Source organism: Stigmatopora nigra, chromosome 16 (genome assembly GCF_051989575.1).
Source record: "Stigmatopora nigra isolate UIUO_SnigA chromosome 16, RoL_Snig_1.1, whole genome shotgun sequence".
Lineage (NCBI taxonomy): Eukaryota > Metazoa > Chordata > Actinopteri > Syngnathiformes > Syngnathidae > Stigmatopora > Stigmatopora nigra.
The window spans coordinates 918,084-941,064 of NC_135523.1; the positions used below are offsets into that span (position 1 = coordinate 918,084).

General features: G+C 42.5%; 1 long non-coding RNA gene across 1 annotated transcript in view; it reads left to right on the top strand.

Moving 5' to 3' along the window:
* The first annotated feature begins 777 nt into the window (after nt 1–777).
* The window catches only part of LOC144209348 (uncharacterized), a 31,211-nt gene continuing 9,007 nt past the window's right edge, over nt 778–22,981 (top strand). Inside the window, exons 1-6 of the long non-coding RNA XR_013329095.1 lie at nt 778–931; nt 9,165–9,332; nt 11,078–11,186; nt 15,822–15,932; nt 17,545–17,655; nt 19,740–19,871. This is a non-coding gene — a long non-coding RNA (uncharacterized LOC144209348). The remainder of the gene's footprint in view (nt 932–9,164; nt 9,333–11,077; nt 11,187–15,821; nt 15,933–17,544; nt 17,656–19,739; nt 19,872–22,981) is intronic.

The following is a 22,981-nucleotide window of genomic DNA, read 5'->3' on the forward strand; positions in this document are numbered from 1 at the left end:
CCGTCCTTTAAGTCGAAGGCGGACAGGTCGGCAGGCGTGAAAGCGGCGTGTCCATCCGCCATTTGGTGTATCAGCCCCGAACCAAAGTCGTCGAGTTGGCGCCACGCCGCTTGCGTACAATCTATTTCTACGGCGGATCTGTGCTTTTGTGTGGGGGACCCTCGGGGACTTGTTTTTCAGCCCCTCCGCCTCGTCACCCCCAACACCAAAAACAGATTTTCAAAGCTGCGCCGTAAGCCTTTTAGCTTCAATTTGTTCTGCCAATGATTATCCCAGCGCCGCCACTGTGATGGAAGCCGCTGCGAGGGGGGCCTCTTTTCTTCCGTAGGAAGGGGGGGGCCCCACTGATGGATCGACTCGGGTATTGAACGCGGACAAAGATGGAAAAGAATGACCTGCCGTCGCACAAAAAAGATGTGTTGGACCAAGATGGAATGGATTCAAGTTGTCTTTCAAAGACATTTTGCCAGGTGAGAGCCTTTTGGGTGGCTAATTGGCCGCCATTAATGCCACTAAACGTCCAATCAAATCTTATTGGGAGGGGCCAATGGACATAAAGCAGATTTTCAACAAAAAATCATATCCTGCTATCAGTATATCTTTTAATTTTGACAAAATTGTACTCTAAATTCAACATAAATGTGCCTCCTTTAATCATTGTGTCAACAGAGGCCATAAAGTTTACAAAAAAAAACATATTTGGGTGAAAAAGCGGGCGTTTGAAGCTCTTTTTGTTCAAAGTAGAACACAAAAATAATAAAAAACTTTTTCTTTTACAGGGATTTGAAGCTCGCCCTCACTACCATGCTAAGCTAATGAGCTCACGGGGGACGTTTTGCAAATGCTTTGCTTGGCATATTTGATCAACAAAAAAATGAACAAAAAGGTGTGAGATGACAAGAGCGACGCCCCGAGAAACTACTGCTAACACGTGAGTACTTTGCGCTTTTGTCTAAGCCAACACAGGCTTTATTTACCTTTTATAGGAAGTGTTTACCTTAGAATGTAGCACAGATTGACGGGAAGACATTCTGGGACCTCTCTTTCCTTGAACATGTCATGTTTTTGTGCTTATTCTGTGATGTACTTGCCTTTTCTTGTGGTGTCAATCTTTAATCCAGACTTCATAGACTTTAAGGTCAATATTAAGTCTTAAGTTCTTGTATATTCAAAAACAATCATTCATAATTGATCATTTGCAGCATGTCCTATTTCTTCTATCACATATGCTCTTTGGTATCGAGAAATAATCATTTTAAACTTGTTATTGGCAACAATTTTCTCTTCAACCATCACACATAAATAACATTAGTCCATTTCAGTCCAGATTTTACAGATCAAAATCCTTTTACTGCTTTTACAATTGTGTAGTCCTTCATCTCATCCTGACTTAAAATCGTTGGTCCATCTCCAACCAGTCCAATTACGCAGTCGAGATTTAGGATCGAATCCAAGTTTTTAAAAGGCCACTTTTTAGTCTGGCTTCTCCATGGCCCGGCGGATCTCATTGTCCTTTTTCAGGCACTGCGGTCTACTGACTACATTTCTTTAACCGCCCCTCATTGAAGCCCTAAAAACCAAAAACCCGAGGGAAGCTTTCAGTCAGGAATGTACCTCCCGTCCATCCGTGTGAACAACCTCATCTGAGGACATTTTTTCTTCAATCATTCCAGTAATCTAACAAGAGTGCGGCTGGTTTTGATTCTAACGAACAAACGCCACTTGTCGCCGGGCTAAATAAATGCACATCAAATGCGCTAAAACATGAATATGCAATAAGGAAGGGCGGCAAAGCGTGACCGCAAACAAGCCCGCATTGTCCTTAAGTGCCACTGATGTTTAATGTATAATATTAGCGCAAGCAAAAATGTATTCATACCGTGACGCCAAGGTCCAAGAAACCCTCATTTTCGTCCTCTTTGCTCCGGGCCAAAGACCCCTACATTGGAAACTGGATTTTGCCGTGGCAATCCCGAATAAGAGAAATACTCGGAGACGGGGGCGAAGTACTCGGCGGTCTCGTATCGCCGTGGCCACGAGGCGTCGTCGGCATGAAAGAAGGTTACGGGGGAGAGGAAGTAAAGCCTCCGTGTCACCTCAGATAAGCGGCTCAGCTCTTGGCCCCGCTGCTCCACATTAAAAAAACGTCACAGAGATGTACAAAGAGCTTCTCCGTGGTCTGGTGGGGGCCCGTAAACCTTCTCATGTCTAATTGCATCGGTGGGAAGTGACCAAGTACAAATACTGCGTCTATCTGGAGGAAAAACAACGACAGCTTTGGTGTTTTTCAGGTGATAGCGATGAGATTACGCATTTCATTACTTGAATTTTTTTAATTTACAGAGACAAAATGTTCTTTTTACGTCCGAATATTTTGTATGTAGAGGCGTTGGTAAGTAGAGATACTTTTACTTAAGTACAAGGGTATGAGTACTTGTGTAATCCAGTTAAAAGGGAGTTTTCCTCATTGTTGTAGAGCTGAAACACAGTACTGAGCCAAAATGGCAACCTTTTGTGTAATTGGTGGGTAGAATCTTTAATTGTGAGACACGGCAGTTGGCACAAGGTCAGGAGAGTGAAGCGTGACATTAAACGCCGTCCGGTGACTTCCTGCTGGGCGGCTTGGCCTCAGACAAGCTGTTTCTTTCACCATCTTTCTCCCAGTGACCTTTTCATCGTGTATCTGTGGCGGGGTACTGACTTTCGCTCCGTCATGTTAAATATCCATGTTCAGGGGTGGGTAAGGAGCAGTGGGGGTGACTGGGTTGGCGCTTAATTCAGGGGTGTCTAAACTAGAGTACCATGCACCATTTTCAACCTGTAGAAAATGAATGTATCTTTGAATATAACCCACACAAAAACTTTTTTGTATGTTCTTTGACCTAAATAAATTCACTTAAACAAACTCATCCTGCTTTTAATTTTCTTGACTTGGGCATTTCTTCTTTTTGTCTGCAATTTGTTATTCAACAGTCATTTCTATAATCGCAATATCTTGATCAATGACCCCAAACCATTCGCTGCCGACCTCCCTTTTTCAAATGAATAACCTCATTGGAATTCAAAGCAAGAAGATGATTAGACGCCACAGCATTCCACGTCCAGAATCTTAACCAATGAACGTTTTGAAGGACTTTTCCTGGTTTGACCCGTCTTGCGCCGCTACATCTGAGTGAGCAAAGTGACTTTTGAAGTCGCTGGGCCGCTACGTGTTGCGACTGACGGCGGGCAAACACAGCGAGCGGCTCCATTATGGATGCCGATTCAATATTTATTAACCTGCAACTCAACACACGAGTGCCTTCACTCAGTCTGACAGCAAACACAAGTGAGGTCCGGGGGGAAGGGGGGCAGGATTACAGTCCCCCTCCGCCATGGAGATGTCATTCAAACTCTCAAGCATTTTTGTCTTTGAGAGACAACAGCTCACGCAGTGCACTGTGATCCTACAAACTTAAAAGAAGGCTCGAAAATGAAGAAAAAAAACACTTTTTGAAATCATCCAATTGGATTAATAATACAATTGTGTTTTTTCTTAGCCTATTACTTTAAGAAGTACAACATACGCTAAATTAAAACCTCTTTTGTGGGTCTTATTTAACGATAGTTTCATCATTTGCTACAAGCCAATACATTCTAGGCACTGGGATGGAATTGGTTTGTGATTTGTAGTTAAGAGACCCCTAGAAACTAGTATAGGGTACTTACAAGTACTTCTATTGTTTATGCTTATTAGGGTGACTTGTGGGAGGGGATATTTTGTAAATAGAGGTAAAGGTAAGTCAGGAAATACTCATATTTACATTATAATACACACATTTGACGAATTTCAGGATGGCTGATGGCTAGTGTTTGGGGGACAGACAAGCCGTCTGTCTTGGGACTACACGGCAATATGTCTGGCACTCTATTTTAGCATGCGATATATTTGCCACGTGTCACAGCATATCCATTAAGTAAATAAATAAACAGTTGTTGTATCGGAAATTCTCCTCCCCCTGGGCACGGAATAAAAACGTCCTCCCTTGAATGGACTCTCTATCTTGCGTCCAGGTCGCGCTCACTTGCGTATGCGTCGTTGGAGTCAATAGAATAACAATTAGAAGGCTGCTCCACACGCTCCGTTACACGTCAGGCATGCGAGCCGGGTTGGGGGGGGGGGGGGACGCCGATACGGCTAGGGTCCGTCCACCGGCGCTGGCGTCTGACCTGAAAGACGGCAGATTAATGTCTCTTGTGTTTCTTTGTGTGTGTTTGGACTAGTCCTGAACCACTGATCACAGGCGGAAATTCCCTCACGGGGGTTTTAAACAATCACATTGTCTTGACTGTCCACATGGCAATCGTTTTAATCAGATTCTTTCCTTTAAATGTCTTTTAACCTTTCTATTATGGGTACGTTTTGACCGTGGGGACAGGAAACGACTGCAGTCCCTGATCTGATCCTAATCCTTGCATTCAGGTAGACTCAGGTGTCTTCATTCCAGGTGTGTAAACAAACAATCCAAGTAGAGGTTAACATCTTTCACCACCCAAACATCCGACCAATACAAAGTCTTTATTTATAGCAAAACATGGCTGGATGGTCAAAAGGTTCCCTGACCGGATTCTGACCCTGACTGCTCTAGCACAGGAAGTTTTCCTTGAGGTCTTGACTGATCCACGGCAATAGGAAATGACTTTTTTAGTAGACTGAGTGATTTAGTCTTTCAAAAAGGTTTTTATAGATAATGCAAGGACAGAAACAACCTCAGTGACAGGATGCTTTTTGTTGTATTTGACTACTCTATCGTGATGATTTAATTCATTGTCTTACTGACAAGAGCTTAAAAATTAGGCCAAATGTCTTGACTGACTGCCGACCAATCACCTGGGGGTCTCTGACTGGATGTGACACATCCAGGGCCGTGAGTATGGGTTACCTTGGGGGAGGTAGACACTTGTGACTCATTTCTTCAGGGCACGGCGGAGTCATGTGACACTTTTCTACTCACGGAAGTGACATTTTGGGGAGGGTGGCGATATGGGTGAGGAAACGCCAAAGTCTGGAGTGATATCTAATCTTAGGGTGCCAGCTGGAGTGTGCTTGAAAGTGGATTCACGAAGCTCTTCAGAAATGTATGATTATGAGATTTGTGTAAACCTGATGTTCTCTCCTAGATAAGCGTGTCCTCAAAAAAATCACATACCCACTTTAATCTTGTCATTTTTATGACTCTTTCCGTCTGAAATCACTTCATTTTAATTTGATTATCATAATATTTTTGCTCTAGTTGTCATCCTATTTGAATCTCATAATATTTTTGCTACAATCGTCATCTTATCTTATTCCTCCCGGTCTTTTTACAGACTTTTGTCAACTGGGTGTGTCACCCTAGTACAGAATAAACCTTTTACAATGTCAATAGCCGGAAGGCGTATTTGGGAATCTGTCCTCCGCCTTCAAGTCCAGGTAGACCCACGACGACACACGCCACACGGCACGGGCGCCAGATTACCCGATGCGAGGCTAATGCGCAGCTGTCACGCCCGATTATTGTTGGCCTTCCCCGTCGATCTCCTCCGCTCCATCAGAGGGAATTTCTGCTCGGCTGAACGCCGGCCCGACTTGCCTCTGCTTGACGGCGGGAAAGTCAGAACGTGGATTGTTTCTTGAGATTGGGGGGGACGTTTACGTGCCAGACTCCCTTTTGGCAAGGACCAGACTGTGATGCTTAAATCCCAGACTCCCCTTTGGCTGGAACCAGACTGTGATGCTAATGCTTCTCACAAACTTGGTTTGTACGTGTACAAATTATACTTGTCTTTGTACTGAGTTTGTTATTTTTTGGGGATCTGGTTTTAGGCAAAAGAGATTGGTCACCTGTCCTGTTTCATTTCCAATCATCTCATTACGGCAAGTAAGATTTATTTCCTGAAGCAGATACTTTCCTAAATTTTGTAAACCAATGAAGACTATTTCAGGAATCTACTTGGGGTACAACCGGAACTGGTCGCCAGCCAATCGTAGTACGTATCTATCTGAATTTATAGAAACATATTTTTGTATTGAGCCTAATTTAGAGCAAGTATTCTAAAGCTTCGTAGCCAAGAATGGCGGGCAACACATGTTGGTTTCCTTCCCGGTTCCCAGTAGGGATACTTCTGTCCGTCCCTTAGCGGATTGGACTCCTCGGTCAACGGGGCGTCCCTTTAAAGAGTTTTTTTGTCAGAAGTGGAAGTTCCCGTGAAGCGGAACAAAAGGCGAGCAAACAAAGCGGCGGGCGGAGGCTCGACGGAGGCTGGACGGAGTCGGAGGTGATTGGATATTTTCTCATTCATTAGCTTAGCTATAATCTGCGGCGGCCTCAGAGAGCAATAAGCAATTACGCCGTGTTTATCCCCACGACTCCGACAGAACTAATCTGCTCTCAACAGCCAGCGGCGGAAATAATGAAATTAATTACGACAATGAACGCGACCGGCGGAGAAAGCTAGAAACGTAATTATCACTATTTCCACGCCCCCCCCCCCCCCAAGTCTGTCGGGATAATCGTCACGGCACCTTTCCCTTCCCCCGTGGCTACGGGAATACGAAGCATTCCCGGTTCTTTCCCGTTCAAATGGCCGACTACGATGACCTCGACCGAGACGGGATGACCCTTCAAAATGAGCGCTTGAAATGAAAAGCTTAATTCTCTTATGATTGCACATTAAAAGCCACTGAGTCAGAATTATAATGAAAATCCATCTTGAACATATGAGAAGACAAAATTCATTTATGCCAAATGAAATGGCAGTTTGAGCGCCCGTCAGCCATTTCGTAATTCTGCCTTTTTTGATTAAAATGCTTCCATTTGGAACATTTCCATGACCGCTTTTCTAAATATATTGAACAAAAGGTGTCATTTTGATACGCAATTTGGCCAAAAGTAGACCCACAAAAAAAGACTCTCCATGCTATGCTAGTAATAACCTAGAAATTCTATCAAATTGGTTTCAAATGATTGTTTTTAGTTGAAATTGACCCTTTTTTCTTAGATTTTTTGGCTGTAGCGCCACCTGTGGCTTTGACATGTACTTGACAGCTTGCCAACGAGTTAACATATGTAATGAATCATTGAAAAGCTTGCCAGCTGCAAAATATGAGAAGCAACATGAGTCACAGTGAGCTAACACCCTCAGTCTTGCACATCCACTTTTGACAAAGACAACATGTACGACGACAACACCACGGCCTTCAGCGTCGCCACAACTCGGCATCGGCAACTGTCCAATCACCGACACCCGTCGGCTTCCCTTCCTTTAGGTTTATTTTGGCGGGATGAAGTGTTATCTGGTTGTTGCAGGACATTTTCAAGAGGCGGAATCTAATTTCCACAGGGTCTGTGTATGGGTGTCAGCGGCCCCTTACCCGAATAGGCTGAGGGGGTGTGGGAATTGCTAGTAAGCCCCTCTAGACACAGTTGGGGGTGATAGGGATTTTTTCCTCACCGGCGCCCAGTCGAACTTTTAACACTGTTGACACCACAATTTGGTTTTTATGGATATATGTACATCTCTGTATGTATATATGTGCTTATATATGTATGTGTATGTATATATGTACTTATATATATATGTATGTGTATGTATATGTGCTTATATATGTATGTGTATGTATATATGTGCTTATATATATGTATGTGTATATATATATGTGCTTATATACATGTATGTATATATGTGCTTATATATGTGTATGTATATATGTGCTTATATATATGTATGTGTATGTATATATGTGCTTATATATATGTATGTGTATGTATATTTATATACAGGGTGTCTCAAAAAATGTACTTACTTTGAGAATAAAATGTACTTACTTTTAGAATGACCAGAAAACTTTTAGAGAGTACATTTTATTCTAAAGGTGAGTACATTTTTTGAGACACCCTATATATATGTATATATATGAGCAACACGGCTATTTCGTTATATATATTATTCATGTATTTCTTTATTATCTTACTTATTACATATCTATTTATGCCTAAAATGTGTTTTTGCTGTGTCTGTATTCTCACCCTCTTGCTATAGTGACATCAACATTTCCCGAATACACAATGAATAAAGTTATCCAATCCAATTACATCATCCTATATATTTTTCTACTCTCTTCCCACTCAGCCACGCCCCTAAAACCACCCCTCCTAAACGCTTTGGGCCCTAATCAGCCCGCACCCCTACATTTCCAACCCCTAAACCCGAGTCATCCCAGTCCAAAGCTCCCTCTGAGAATCTCGCAATCTTTCCAGAATAGAAAAATAATCTTCAGCGAGCACAGTGAACATGTAATTACATTTAATGGCGCTGGCTTCTTGAACTCGCCTTCCATTAATGACTGGAACGGCTGGATAGAAAAAAAAATGGACGAGGTTGCCAACTCAGGTGCGTCAACGTGGCGGCGCTTTTGTACTACAATTGATCGGCCAGGCTTTATTCGGGTCTCGTATCGATTTACTCACAAAAGCTGAACTTCGTTAACTGTTTATTGGATGCCGTTCCAACGTTGACGGCGCTACACCAAAAAGAACGGTCACATATTACATGCAAAAATGCCATCCATAATAACAACCCAATGCCAAATAACAGCCAAATAACTCAATACCTAAGATATACTTTTTAAATCACCTCATACAATATTTACTTAAGATAAGAGCCATTTCCCATAACTCCCTTGTTACCACAATAAAAATCTAAAACAATTAAATTAAAGAAATCAACCTTTTGCTAAGCATTTCCTAACTACAATTTTCAATGTTTATCAATAAAAGACCCTCAAATTGTCACCAATATAAAATTGTAAATGTTTCTGCCTGCAGTGACTAATAAATTAAATTAATAAACCTATCACCTAAAAAAAATCCCAATTCCTACATTTTTTCAGGTAATCCCACTTTGTTATCCCTGCTGTTTAACAGACCACAAAACTCAATTTAAGTACCAGTTTGGTTCTTTTTACTTTGCACCGGCACCCCTGAAGCATTTGCATTTGTAGTGGAAATCTGTTGTTGTGGAAAAAGCAATATAATATATAATAATAACAACAGTTAAATGAGGATAATCCCACAACTGTAGCTAGAGCATCTGCCCTATCCATCAACAGGACTAATACACGTATCCCCCTCTTTCTCTTCCAGGCTGTCGAATCGCGATAAACGCGTGTCGAGACACGCCGACATCCACGCGCCGATACCATCGACCCGCCGCCACATCCCCGCCCCCCCTAAGCACCCCGGGGATGAATTTCACGCCGCTAACAAGTGCCGACAATTAGCTAAATTAGCCCGGGATTGATCTACGATGCGGTAAGTGGACCTATCGACTTTTACACTTTATGTACATGGAATTCAAGTCTTAATCCTCACCATTTTTTACACAAAAATTCATTGATTTCATCTTCTTCTATTGAAATTGTCCTATAAACATAATGTTTGTCTTTTTTGGTGTATCGGATTTGGATTTTTCGGTGGCATTTTGCTTTTTATAGCCGTTATAACTCGTTATAAACGCCTTCATTTGAAATGTTGGCCTGCCTAATTTTCCAGCGCATCATCGTAAATTCCCCCCGACAGACGTAACGTGGTCTGGTTTGTGCGGGAACGCCGTAACGACTCAATGAAAATAACGTCAGTCGTTGCAATATTCATGCGCTTATCAGATTGATAAGCAGATTGAGGACGTTTGCGTCTAGAAAAAAAAAAAAAAAACGTTTGATTCCACAGCGTGAAAAAATAAAAGATGCCATCATGATCTGGGTGACAATGACACTTGGCAGAGGAGGTGCGGCGCCGCTAAAGATGATTTACTGATGACTTTCATGTCAGGCGAGGATAAAAGTCTTCACATTTCCATTTAGGTGGAATCAAAACGCTCCAAAATTTACCAGAACCTTCTTTTTCCGATGAAACGCTGCTATAAATCAGACTTAACCACGAAAAGATAAACGGTAGTAGACGCTAACTCTTTCCTCGCCGCCATTGAGGACGATAGCTACCATGAATGTCAATAACTATTTCTTAAATTGTAATAACATTTTTAAAAACAATTTCCAAGAATCAGACACCTGTCAGATACAATCAAAGTAATTTAATTTATCCTGGAGCCAAAAAATGAATCCCAAAACGTCTCTTCTGTAAACCAACGAATCAACAAGCTAGTCTTCCAGTCCACGTTAGCGCTAGCCGGCTTACAACATTTAGAAAACTGGCATTCAGCCTCCAGTAGGCGTACACATTCCTTAAATAGGCCGGCGGGGTCAAACGGCGCCCCGTTGGATCCGTGGGCCAATTACGTGCTGTGGTCTTTCCGCAAACACCTCCGTGTCTTTGCCAGGAGATTCGCCGTCTCCTTGTTTAAACAAGGACCAATGTGTTTGCTGTGTGGGTGGACAGATTTGGATTTTCTTTCTATTTTTTTCCTGTTTTTTTCACCTTCTTCCCCATCGTTCTCCTCATCAGTCTCATCCACTCGGACGAGCTTCCCGGCGAGTCTGTTGACGGGGGCGACAAAGTACACGTGAAAATCAATGAGGTTTAGATAAGCTGGCTATCAATCCTGACATCTTCTCTTCATCTTCTACTTCACTCTACAACAGAACAAACAAACGCCTGGCAGACATTCTACTTTGTCTCCCTGCTTGAACGCATCACATCAGAGCGCGTCCAGGCGGCGTCGGCGCCGGATTTTGCGCCGTACGTGCCGGATAGCGGCCAATTCCGTGGGCCATTTTGAACGACCGACCGAGATGTGAACGTTGCAAATATACCTGTCCTTGGTTGTGTCTTTTTTGGGGTCTCTTTCATTCTGGGCGCCCCAGACGGATTTGCAGGCTATTGCTGAAAAATTTAGAGTTCTTGTCACATTTGTTCAGTCAGTCCAGTGTCGCCTAGAGCATGAATCCTGAGTGGATTTTCACTCTTTTGCCCATAAAAAAAATCCCATTTGATACCAAAAGTAAATCCCAAAATGGTAGAATGACTTCCAATCCTGACATTGTTTACCAGGTGGCAAAAGCATCTTCTAATCATGTTTTTTTCTTATTCTTGAACAGTAATTCCTACAATATCGAAGACAATGGACCACAAAAAGATAAAGGACTAAAACTCCCATGAACCTGTTTTTTTGTGATTGAAATCAAGCAGAGAGGAACTATTTTATCTGTGAGTACAGTATTTTCATTTTTATATCCATTATATTTAGATTTTACCATATTTTCTCGCTTAAAAATAGCCCGTGTGTATAAGTCAAACCTTTAAAATAGCTTTAAATGACAAATTACAGTCTTTTGATATGCTTCTAGCTGTAATATTTAATAAATATACACTTTTTGATAATGTTCCTTGTGTACTTGTGAAAATTATTGTGTTAGTTATTATAGGGGTGATCCTACTTTGCAGTTTTTCGTTCATTTTGGCCATCTTTGGTCTAAATTAACCGCAAATATACCAAGGATTACTGTACAATCCCTAACTGGTGACTTTGACTCCGATTCCTTGGGTTTTTCCAAAATAATTCACACTCTAGTTTGTTTACAAAGTTGGCAGAGTCCAAATGCCAGCTCCCGGCAGACACCAAACATTTTTATTCATGTATTAATATACATTTTCCGTCAAAAAATAATCACGAGGTCAGCAAGGACATAACTGAAGCCTTGACAAAAGGAGATAATGGACTGGAGGGTGTTCCATCTGCTTTCTGCCTGATGTTCTTGACCCGGATGACATCATGACTCCCGCTCTGTCTCTCTTTTATCCCCCGCAAAGACATCTGACCACGTTTTCAGCGCGTGACCTCGTAACAAAACTCCTTTTCAAAGACTAGAAGCAGCGGGAATGACCCACAAAGACAGATCATACTAACGGGTGGTAAATTAACACTTTCACTTTTGCCAGGGCTAAACAGCAACTAAACAGACGCCGCCAATCAGTTAAAGACTAATTAGGAAATTGACACAAACCAGCAGGGGGCGCCGTTCTCTCCCATTCGATCCCAAACGGCTTATCGGCTGGGCTTTGAGTTGAAACAAAACACAAAGCTATTATCTGATTTGCTATGGTGGGATCAAAATGTCAGACGAGACTTAATCACTTCTGAGTTTGTTTATAAAAAAAACAACGCCGGCAAACGTCACCCCCCACTTCCCCTCTGGATTCATTCTTCTCAGCAAGCGCCCCCGCGTGCGTCTCTGTTTGTTTGCGCCCGTGAAATCGGAACGGCGAGGTTTTCTGGGCTCCCGCTGGTTTCGCCGATAAAGGAGGAGCATGTTTATTTGCGCGCTGAAATCTCTCGACGCAGATGACGAAGAACACCGGTTGTCTTTTGTTGTCCCGCTAGCGGCGCCGTGACGGGGTAACGCTCACTCACCACCACCGGGACAGCTGATTTTTAAAATTATTTAACAGATGATCCTGACAGTGTTACACGAAGACGAATTTTGATTGAATCTCACAGCCATGTTTTTTCTTCATCGTGACCAAATACATTTCCTCCAGCGACAACCTCCATTTTGTCAATGTTTTCTGACACAAGCAGTTCCAATCCTTTTGAAGTCACGCTGCCATTGACAACAAACTCATGTCCAACCCTGAGGCAAAGTGTCCCAACGTCAAAAATCCTACAAAATCAAATCCAAGTCAGTCAAAATCAAAATATCTCCCAAAAAATCATGTCCAGTTCATCATCTCCACTGAAGGCCGTCCATTTCCGTCAATGGAGGCGAATAAAAATGAGTCGAAGTACTAAGACAAACATCCGGGTGAGTATTACGTGGATATTTTTTTGGCGGGGTGGTCGTCCTACATGCGCTGTTGCAGTTCAAGTCAATTGTCAAGATGATTTATGGAGATGTGGGCCATCTCCGCAAAGCCTCCTCAATCTTCCCTGACGAATGGCTCCCATCAAGCCGAGTGGCGGCCGTTTGTTTCTCTCGCCGGCCAATTTTCAACAAGGCAGACCAGTTTTAATCCCTCCCCTCCGTCCTTTCTCGTGCCTGCAATTTCCTCAATGACGTTCTGATACTTCTGTTAGAAAAGTTTTGGGACGGTTACAACAATAGATTCATACTTTGGATCCAGTTAGTTTTTATGAAACGTGTACTTGGGCCAAATGTGATCGAGAATTAATCAAGATTTGGCCAAAATGAGGACTTGGCGAGTTAGGGTCGAGATCAAGACATTTGGGCAACACTGGAATCAGATCAAGATTTATATCAAAAGTGATCACGATTAAAATAAAGATTTTGTCGGATACAACCGCCATCGAGACCTGACAAAAACCGACCCATTCCCTGAGGTCAAGACCAAGATTTGTGAGAGTCAAGACCAAGACTGAAATCAAGAATCAAGACATTTTGGTCAATTCAAACCCCAAACCGGACCCTAACAAGACAGAAACAAGGATGGCTCAGACTACCAAGATTCAACAAAAAACAGCCCATAATAGGGAATCACTTGAACGAGTTCAAGATCAAGATTTGTGAGAGACAAGATCCAGATTTCTGAGATTTAAGATCAAAATTTGTAAGAGACAAGATCAAAATTTGTAAGAGACAAGATCAAAATTTGTAAGAGACAAGATCAAGATTTCTGAGATTCAAGACCAAGACTCAAATCAAGAATCAAGACACTCAGTCCAAAACCATGACCCTAAAAAGACAGAAACCATGACTATGGCACGATCAGAAAATTCCCAAGACCACATCAGGACCTTCAAAATGTGTCTCAAGTGTATCCTCCACTTTTCCCGCACCACATTTGTAACTAACGCTAAGTACTAAATTTACCGTTTGTCCCGGTAATGGAGGCGTGGCATCCAAAGCCTTCATGGCTGTGGAGATGCCACGCACCACTTATCGTCCCAATCATCCCCTCTTCTTCAACGGCACCATTTGATTAATGCGACTGTCGAAATAAAGGCCGCCGCGCATATTAGCCAGCTGATTACGCCGCCCGGGAAACCCTTGGCAAAAAAACAACAGAAAGCGCACGTAATCAACGTTACTAACTTTAGCAAACTTTACCCATCTAAGTTTTCTAATTGACTCTCGGCACCCTCCCGGAGACGGAAAGGAAGAAGCAATCGGCTTCATCTTTCGCTTGGACTCTCTCGCAAATTAAGACAAATTAACCACGGGGGGGGTTATGGGATGTCGCGACCCGCCTGCTGGCACGGGAGAAAAAAAAATAAAGCTTAAACGCCGTGGAATGCTTCATTGTGGAAAAGTTAATAGACAAATGCTAATGAGGACGTAGCACAACAACACCTCTGTTGGTATCCTAGCGAGGATTTCAAAGCCGAGGTAAAATTAGAATAATGCCGATTAGGCAAATTATAGACAACTCCCAAACTTGAAAATAAAGCTAGATGAAAAAAAAATACTATATTTGTCTGAAAGGATGGAAATGTAGCACCTTTAGCACCTTTAGCACCTTTATTTATTCTATGCCATATCATCTCTGTACAAATTGGACATCCATCCAGTTCAAGTTAAACTGGCTGCCACAGTCAATCGATTTACGGATGGACAGTTTTTTCCTTATCGTCGATAGGTCACTTGAAGTCATTCTTTTTGGCATTCCAGTCGCCATTCCTGCATTAAAAGGTAAGAGCATTTTAATTTTCATCCCCTGTTGGGATGGGGAAGTGAATTAGTCATAATTAATTCAACGTTGGAGGTCCCGGTCGGTGTCTATGACTGCACGTAATTATGGACTGCGATAGAAGCCGGCCCCGACTCACTGATTACTTTCTCAAAGCCGGCCAAAAATCTACGCCGACCGCTTCAAACCGGAACCCCCGAGGACTTTGGCGCCGCTCCAACACCCCCCTGGAACTTTGCAAATGACACACATTCATAACCAGACCGATTGTAGGTCCGAACAAAGCACCTGAACGCTTTTGTCGGCCTTCTTTCAAAACTCTGGCCAAGTTTTTTCTTGATTTTTTTGTGGTTTCGGGTTGAGCTGGAGTTGCAACACGAGCCCCGAGGTAAGTTGATCCATCCTCGGCCTTCAAAGCTTCTCTACAAAGCCCCGAAAAAAAGCCAGCTATGAGGTTGCGTTTCATTCGCTATCGCCATGACGACATTCGCGACACCACGCCGGGGTGTCCGGTGACAAAACAGCATCAAAGGAAGACAACGTGACGGCGGCAGATTTTGTTGAACACAAGGTTTACGGTGACCCCCACAAAGTCCAAAATATACGCCAAAAATCGGAGTTGCTTCCATCAACTTTTACCGACTGAAACGAATGGAAACCAACGAAAAAAACTTCAAAACATTTTGTAAGATTGATAATAAAATAGAGAAAATGAAGATACAAGTTGAGAAGACACCAACAGGTCATCCACTTTGCTTTTAAATAAATAATCCATCTTCTACCTTAATTTGGCACTTCAAAACAACGATTCCAATTTCCCAACATTTGGATTTACGAAGAGTAGACTGGACCCCAACACAATAAAACAACATGGCGGACAGTTTAAGTAGTGAAAGTATAAAAAACTACAAATCCAACTGCCCAATCGCCATTGCTGAACTTTGTGGGAATTCCGCAGTTTTTGTCAACATTTCATGACAATGCGGTTCCGTAGTGTGTATAATGCTAATGTGCAAATTTCATTTCCTCCATTTTTTTTGCATCAACTTTGAAAAAAAATAGTTTTTTATTCATCCAAGATAAGGCACGCTGTGATTAATGAACATGCTGTTTTTGTTTGGACAAAATCAGGTTGAAAATCAATGTCGTGGCTTTTTTTGAAATGGATTTATTTTCAACACCACATCTCCTTTTCAGGGTCGCTAGGTACCAAATGAAAACCATCCCAACTGGTCGCCCGTCAGTCATAGAACACTTGAAGACAGACAACCAATCCGACTATGGATTCCACCTTTGTGAATTGAAAAGGTAAAAGTACCAATACATTTTATACATATATTTGACTGTTTATGGTGTTGACTGGATTGGAAAACTACTAAAAAATCCCATTCACTTTCCTAATAACCAATTTAAAAATACACATGAGTGGGAGTCATTTGGCCTTGGATTGGGAGTCATTTTCCAGAGTGGCTCTTTACGGGATTTACTTTTCAACTCCGGATTGCAAAGGGAAATTTTCCCTGCTTGCTAAAATCCATTCCCGATTCAGTTCAATTCTCAATTCAAACTTCAATTGACTCCAAAGTCACAATCCCCAAACGTACCCCGAATTATTCCCAACAACAAGGACCAGTCCAACGCCGAACCCGATCCAAAACCGACCCCGATTCCTCACCAAGCAACCGCACAATGAAATCTTTCTCCTCAAAGACACTCCTGAAATTGTAAACCTTCCCCTCAACCCGGGGGTGCCTAACCCTCTGGATTCCATCACCCCCCGTCACTTTCTCAAAAAACTGTGTCCTACCTTTCCACTTGTCTCCCTGGAAGGACAACCCCAGGTCTCCCGGCTTGTCCTCAACTCCCAGATGAAGTAGTTTTCAGGAGAAGACGCACACTTCCTCTCAGCGACTGGCTTACGTCTGCACTGACTGCCTTCCTCGATGCTCTTCATCCTCCTCCTCCCCTCTCCCTCCCTTCGTCTTCATCCTCCCTCCTCCTCTTCTTCATCCTCTCCGCCGCCGCTCGCCTCATGAATGTTTAGACACGGCGATTGCAGCTGAAAAGCACCAAATTAACCCGCAGGATTGGAAATTCACTCTGGCCAGACTCACTTTCTGCCACTTGGGCATCTGCTTTTAAAAGCTTGGGATGGACGGCGCCCACCCCGAAGCCGCCGATCCTCCCCCCCCCCTTGAAGATGGCCCCATCGGACCAGAGTGAGGAAAGGAACAAATGAGAGCATTAAAGATAAATATGTTTGATGAATAAGTAAATGTTTATCAGCCCGAGTCCTGGCGGAATGAATCATTTATCGTCCGAGATGAGTCAAGCTGCTGAACAAATTAAATCATTAGTAGTCAACACAAGCTTGCTCAACAGACTCCACAATTCTAAGGACAAAATGTTCAAGACTAGTCTGAGAAGTCCACTTGTCAAGATGGAATGTCTTAAAGACCACATGCCTGAAGACAACATGGTCCAAAACCAGAACTTTTGGATTTTGAGAAGGAAACCAGCCTTGTTTTGACTTGGAACTCACTGGAACGACTCAAGCCCCCTAGCAAACCATAACTGAGACAAACCATGACCAGTTTTCATCATCTTGTCTTTCCCACAAAAGCAAATCATGTCTCAACTTCATGTTTCGTCCTTAAATTCAAATAAAATGAATCCTAAAGCCATTTTTTACCTTAAAAATAACTGAATATTTACTGCTTTACATTCTATTATTTATTGCAAGTAAAAAAAATGCCTATATTTGTTAACCTTACTGTCTTTAAACATTTAGTCCTAAAAAAAACTGCCTATATTTGACATTTAGTCCTAAAAAAACCTATCGTTTCCCTGTTTGATTTTCAATATGAATAAATTCTTGCTCCATAAAGCCACTCACAAATAAACTTTATTTTCCCCCTAGTGGTGAAGATCGTCTCAGCAACTTGCATCCAACATCTGCATCGTTCCCGAAAAAGTATCAGCGACACGCTTTTTGGCTTCCGGGCTCCACGCCAACACCACTTCGCCACAGGTAAGACACACTTCAGTTTTTATTCCCCCCCGAGATAAACTAAGAATTCCAACCAGTGTCCTCGTCCACTATATTCGCTGTGATTGGCCGTGACCTTTTTTGGCACGCCGCATCCGTTGTTCACGCTCTCGTACCTCCTCCCACATTCACATCCAGTCGTCATGCATATTTATGTCCTTTCCGACTTGTATTCTTTCACTTTGCCGTAACTTATTGTGTATTTGCAAAGTAGCCGCTTGTCTTCCTCCGCCTACATTTGATTCGTTAGCATAAACAGCGTCTTTTCAAAAATGTTTAATAGAAGAAAAGAAAGAAGAATGGACTCACATTTGGATTTTTTCTTCGTCCTTTGAACTCATCCGTGCCCGGCTAAACGTTTTGGGTATTTAGTATTGCCAAATGCTACGAAAAAATGTTAATTCAAAGGCATCTATCACCTTCTGTAGCGGTATTCGTGCTAGCAAAATGTTTTGGATATTTATTTTTTGCCACAGGCCACCACTAGGTGAATGTCCACTTTGACAGTAGACAAGAAGAAGAAAATGGGTTACAAAATATGACAGAAGTATCATTGAGTCTACATGCTACATGGCTAGAATTAGCCTTACAAAGTAGGGTACCCATGTGTTATCTTGAGGGGCGAGAATTCTAACCATCACCTTTCATCACGCTGTTGCCGCAAGCTAGCTTTTGACAAACAAGACAAGAACTTTGCCAATCCTTCTAATCTTTCTCCCTGGACTGACGCAAGATTTACAGCTTTAAATTGGACTCCCCATCCTCCTCTCCAATATAGACTCACATGGGATTGGTTGACGCACAAAACCCACCTGAGACACGCACTCCCGCGTCTTTTTAGCCCGCAACTAAAAGACAATCCACTCCACCGAGCCGCTGACTGACACGCAATTGGGCGTCAGGCTTTGGAGATAGATTAGCTGTAGAAGCCAGTCAGGATCAAAGTGTTCCTCCGTGGAGATGCTGTTGCGCTGGTGAAGTTTTCTCCAGGCCAAATTATTCATGGAGAACCTGCAGGACAAAAGGAACATACGGAATATTTACTAATTGTTAAAAATAGATGCCACGCTGCCTAGAAGATGGACCATAAATCTTACAACTGGGATTGACACCTTGGATGAAGTTTTGACAACAAACTTGGGCCAACTTGTCTTCTCCGGGAAAAACCTCTCATCTCCCGAGGGATGGCGCCCGGAAACTGTAGTAGTCTCGCCTCAAAGCATCATGGGAAGCAGGTCAAGACCGCCTTTACACTTGGATTTCTCTCCTGGCGAAAGAAGGGTTGCCAGATTGCAGAAATAATCCCACCAATGTCCTAAAAACGTTGTTTATTCCTGACGATATTCTATACATCGCTAGTCAGGGACCCATACCACCCCCCAAAAAATCAGGCCTTCCAGTTGTTTTTGCCAGTGGTTTAGTTTTTGCTTAAATATCGACTATGTCGTTCCCTCGAGTTGATTACTCCATTTTTAACGAGTGTGTTCGATTATCTTGAATATTCTAGATTAAAAAAAATATACAAATATGCTGTCAAAAAGGTGAGTTTTTAATAGCATCGTACAGTTTTAGCTTAATTAAATACAAGCCTATTCCTATTGGGTAGGGGGTCACAAAGCTATACCGGCACCCCCAAGGTGGGTGCTTACCCCCCCTACCGTCGCCATCCCGCTGCTTCCCTCCAGTTGTCAGGATCCAACCGGATTTGGGGGCGAGTCGGCGGTGGCGTGGAGCTCCTCTCGGGATTACCCATCTTGGCTTTCTGGCTGGGCTTGAGACGCCACTTTGGAGAGCTCCTGGCTTTTTACTCGGGAAGTACGTGCGCGTGGGTTGCTGGGGGGTGTGCGTGTAGTGCATCTGCCACTTCCTCCCAGGGGACCAACAGTGCACACAGGCCTCTTTCCAGCGCCATAACCGTATTTCAACAGGCAACAAGGCCAATTTGTACTCATGGAACCATGTATTATGTGTACTCTTTTATACCAGGAGGAAGGAAACATTCAAGTTTCAAAACATAGTCTACTAAAGTTAAAAAAAGCATTAAATATTTGCATTCTTTATAACAGAGCCACCCAAAAAGCCGAATATGCTACCTGGCTACGATTAGCATGACAAGATTGACTTAATAACGGAAAGGATGGGAGAATGATGTCATCTCAAGATGCTACGATATAAATGCTACATAGCCAAAAGTACAGGTAAGTCATAGTTATTACTACTGAATATACTACTTCATAAATGTTAACTATCTCAAAAAATGATGTCCATACTCTTTACGGGTGGGTTATGCAGTACTTAATGTGTATGAAAAGGAAACATGTATTTTCTCTGTATATTTATATATACTATGATACATAGTACCTCCATATATGTGGCATTACAAGCTCATTAAAAGCTAATTAACTCATTTGCGATAAATAGCAGTGAACGGCCAAAATACTCCACCTATTAACCATGATTAAAATTGTTTATTGTTGCCTAGAGCCGAGAAAAAAAACACATTGATTGTGTGCTGGAAAAAAACAGCTCAGTACACACATTGTTAAAAAATGGTTGGAAAAAAAAACAGAAAATAATCTCCTCCACAGACTCGGCTTTGGGTGATTTAGCGCCTCTTTTTCCTAGCGTCTATTGACGGCGCAACGCGGGGTGTTTACGGCTTTTGATGTGTTCGGGTGCGACTCCCCACCGAGGTGGCTCCGCCGCCTGGGCCGTTTTTTTTTCCCGCCGACTGCCGAACAATAGGAATAATTCTCCTCCAGAGTTAATTGAGGGATCTTTTTATGTTTTCAATTAGCGGCCCTTTTTTCCTTCTTCTTACACGTCTGACATTTGTTCTAATTGCACTCCAAGCGCTCTCCGGTATCACAACAACAACCTTTATTTTCCCGTCAATCTCCCGTAGGCGAGGGAGAGAGTTTACGAATAATTACCGCCGTCGACCATGGTGAGGAATGAAAACATTTCTCCGCTCAGGAGATCATTACCTGAAAAATCCATGCCGTCATAGGCCGTTCTTATTGCACCTGCTAACTGTTGGGTTTATTCTGTAATACTATTATAGATATGTGTGTATTTAATCATTTCTTTGTTAAATCATTCTTCCAATTGTCCGAAGAGAACCTAATTTGCAGCAAATAGTAGTCAAGGACTCTTGCTACCAGCAAATGGATATCAATCACTTCCAGGAACATTCTTATAGTGTTCCTCTTTCTATTATTGTTAAATACCTTAATTGTTTTTATAGTTACATATGTTGTTTTTGCTTACGCATGTTGGATTAATCAATAACCTTGTAATTGTTTTGATTTATGGCTTTAAAGCTGTACGAAAATTACTGTTTGAGGAGATACTTTGGAGATCGGGAGGAAGTCTTGAAAAGTATCTACTGTTATAAGGCTTTAGCAGAGATGCTAATTATGTAAATAAATGTCAATAATTGAATAAGATGTCTGCCTGCAGTGATTGATAATTATAGAGAAGTGTAATTATTAATGAACCTATCCCAAGCTGGACTTTGCTACGATCCCACCATTCAGAAATCCACAACCTGATGAAAATAGAACAAAATATAACAAGATGGCCACGTCTCAAGCCAGAGACAAATTGAAATTGGAGACACGTTACCCCACTAAAACTTTACCAACGAACCAGAGCGATTATTCCCGAAACATTCCACTGGAAGCAGCCTCAATCGTCAGCTTGTATCGTGACTTCATTGTCAGGAAAAGCCAATCTTTGTCCGCCTCCCGTCAAGCGGCGAATCGCTCACCTGTGCAAAGCAAGGAAATGACAAATGTCGGCGTGGTTGACAGGCGACGCGTCGGATTCTCTGCGGGAAGCGTGCTCATCTCTCCAGAAAAAGCGCATTTTCCTAAACAAATGATAAACGCCGGCGTTAGCGGAGCGTATCGGAACTGGATTGTCCCTCGTTATTCTGGGCGCAGTCACTCCGCTTTGGCGACGCCACATTTGCAGGTGACCTTTTCCCAGGCGGATGTAATCACACCCCGTTTTTTTCCCGCGCTGACATTTGGTGCTATCGGACGGTTAGCATTTTGTTCCCATGTAAATGAGACCTCGCCACGTTACTTCATTCCACGTCATTGACAGTAAATTAGGTCCAATCCATGGTGTCTTAACACATTAGTCTTTCAAATTCATTGTTAAAACACCCATTTTTTTAACAGATTAATCACTCAGAGCTAGTTTGGTGACATATAAATTCATAGTTATAACGTTCTAACGTTAATCTAACGTCAAACATCTGAATTTATTTGCAATTCAATCGATTATCGGAAGTGAACGGCACCCCCAGCCTGTTGCAAACCAGACGCCGGCGTAATCCGTTTACGACTTGACAAAATGTCCGCTATTCGCCCTTAACGGCATCTTTTCCATACTGAAAGCACCCCGGGGAAGAAAATGTTTATCAGATGGTTTCTCATAAATGGACAATCTGTTTAAAGACTTGAAAATACTTTGGTCTGGAAAAACTTGGTTTCTCCTCATTGTGGATTGTCCGATTTCTGCGATTTATAGTCCGAAAAATACACTAAACCACTGTTTTGAAATACTGCAGTGAGTACTTTTTCCACTGGTGATATTAAACAATTGCTAAAAGTGTTTCAACCCGGATTGTGTCCTCCTCCCCTCAAGGAAGACCAAGTTGAAGACACAAATGACAAGTCACCGTGGATTCGAACCCCAAGATTTGATCTGAAGTGTCCAAACAAATAAACAAACAAACCAAAAAGCGTAACAAAGCTAGCCTCTTGACGGCCATTCGCCATCTCGGAGGGACGCCTACAATTATTAGGCTTGTTTGTCCGAAACACTGCCAGCAAAGCCTTCAAATAGAGGCCAGCGTTTTTTCATTTCCCCGCGATTGGACGGCCGGCTGACGGACTGGCTGAATTCCTGGAATGGCCTTTAAAGGCGCTCAAGGCGACATCGTGATGACTATATTCGCGACTTGGAGCAATTACCCAGGCGGCCGAGGGGATTGATTTGCTTGGGCGGTTATTTTGTTGTTTGGAGGGAGGATGGAGGAAGGGGGCGCTGGGGAGTCGGTCGCTGGTGGATTGTTTTAGGAGTTTTTAGGTCAATGCAAAGTTTATTTGTTATGTATTTGGTTGTGGAGTTTGTTTTCAGGTAAGTTGATAAATTGGGTTTTCATTAAGTGTCTTTAGTAAATGATTTTGAGGTTAATATGATTTTTTGGTTGGGTTTTTAGCTAACAGCTAGGCTAGTAGGTTTTGTTATTCATTTGTTGTTTGATTTTAAGGAAAATATTTTTGGTTTTTTA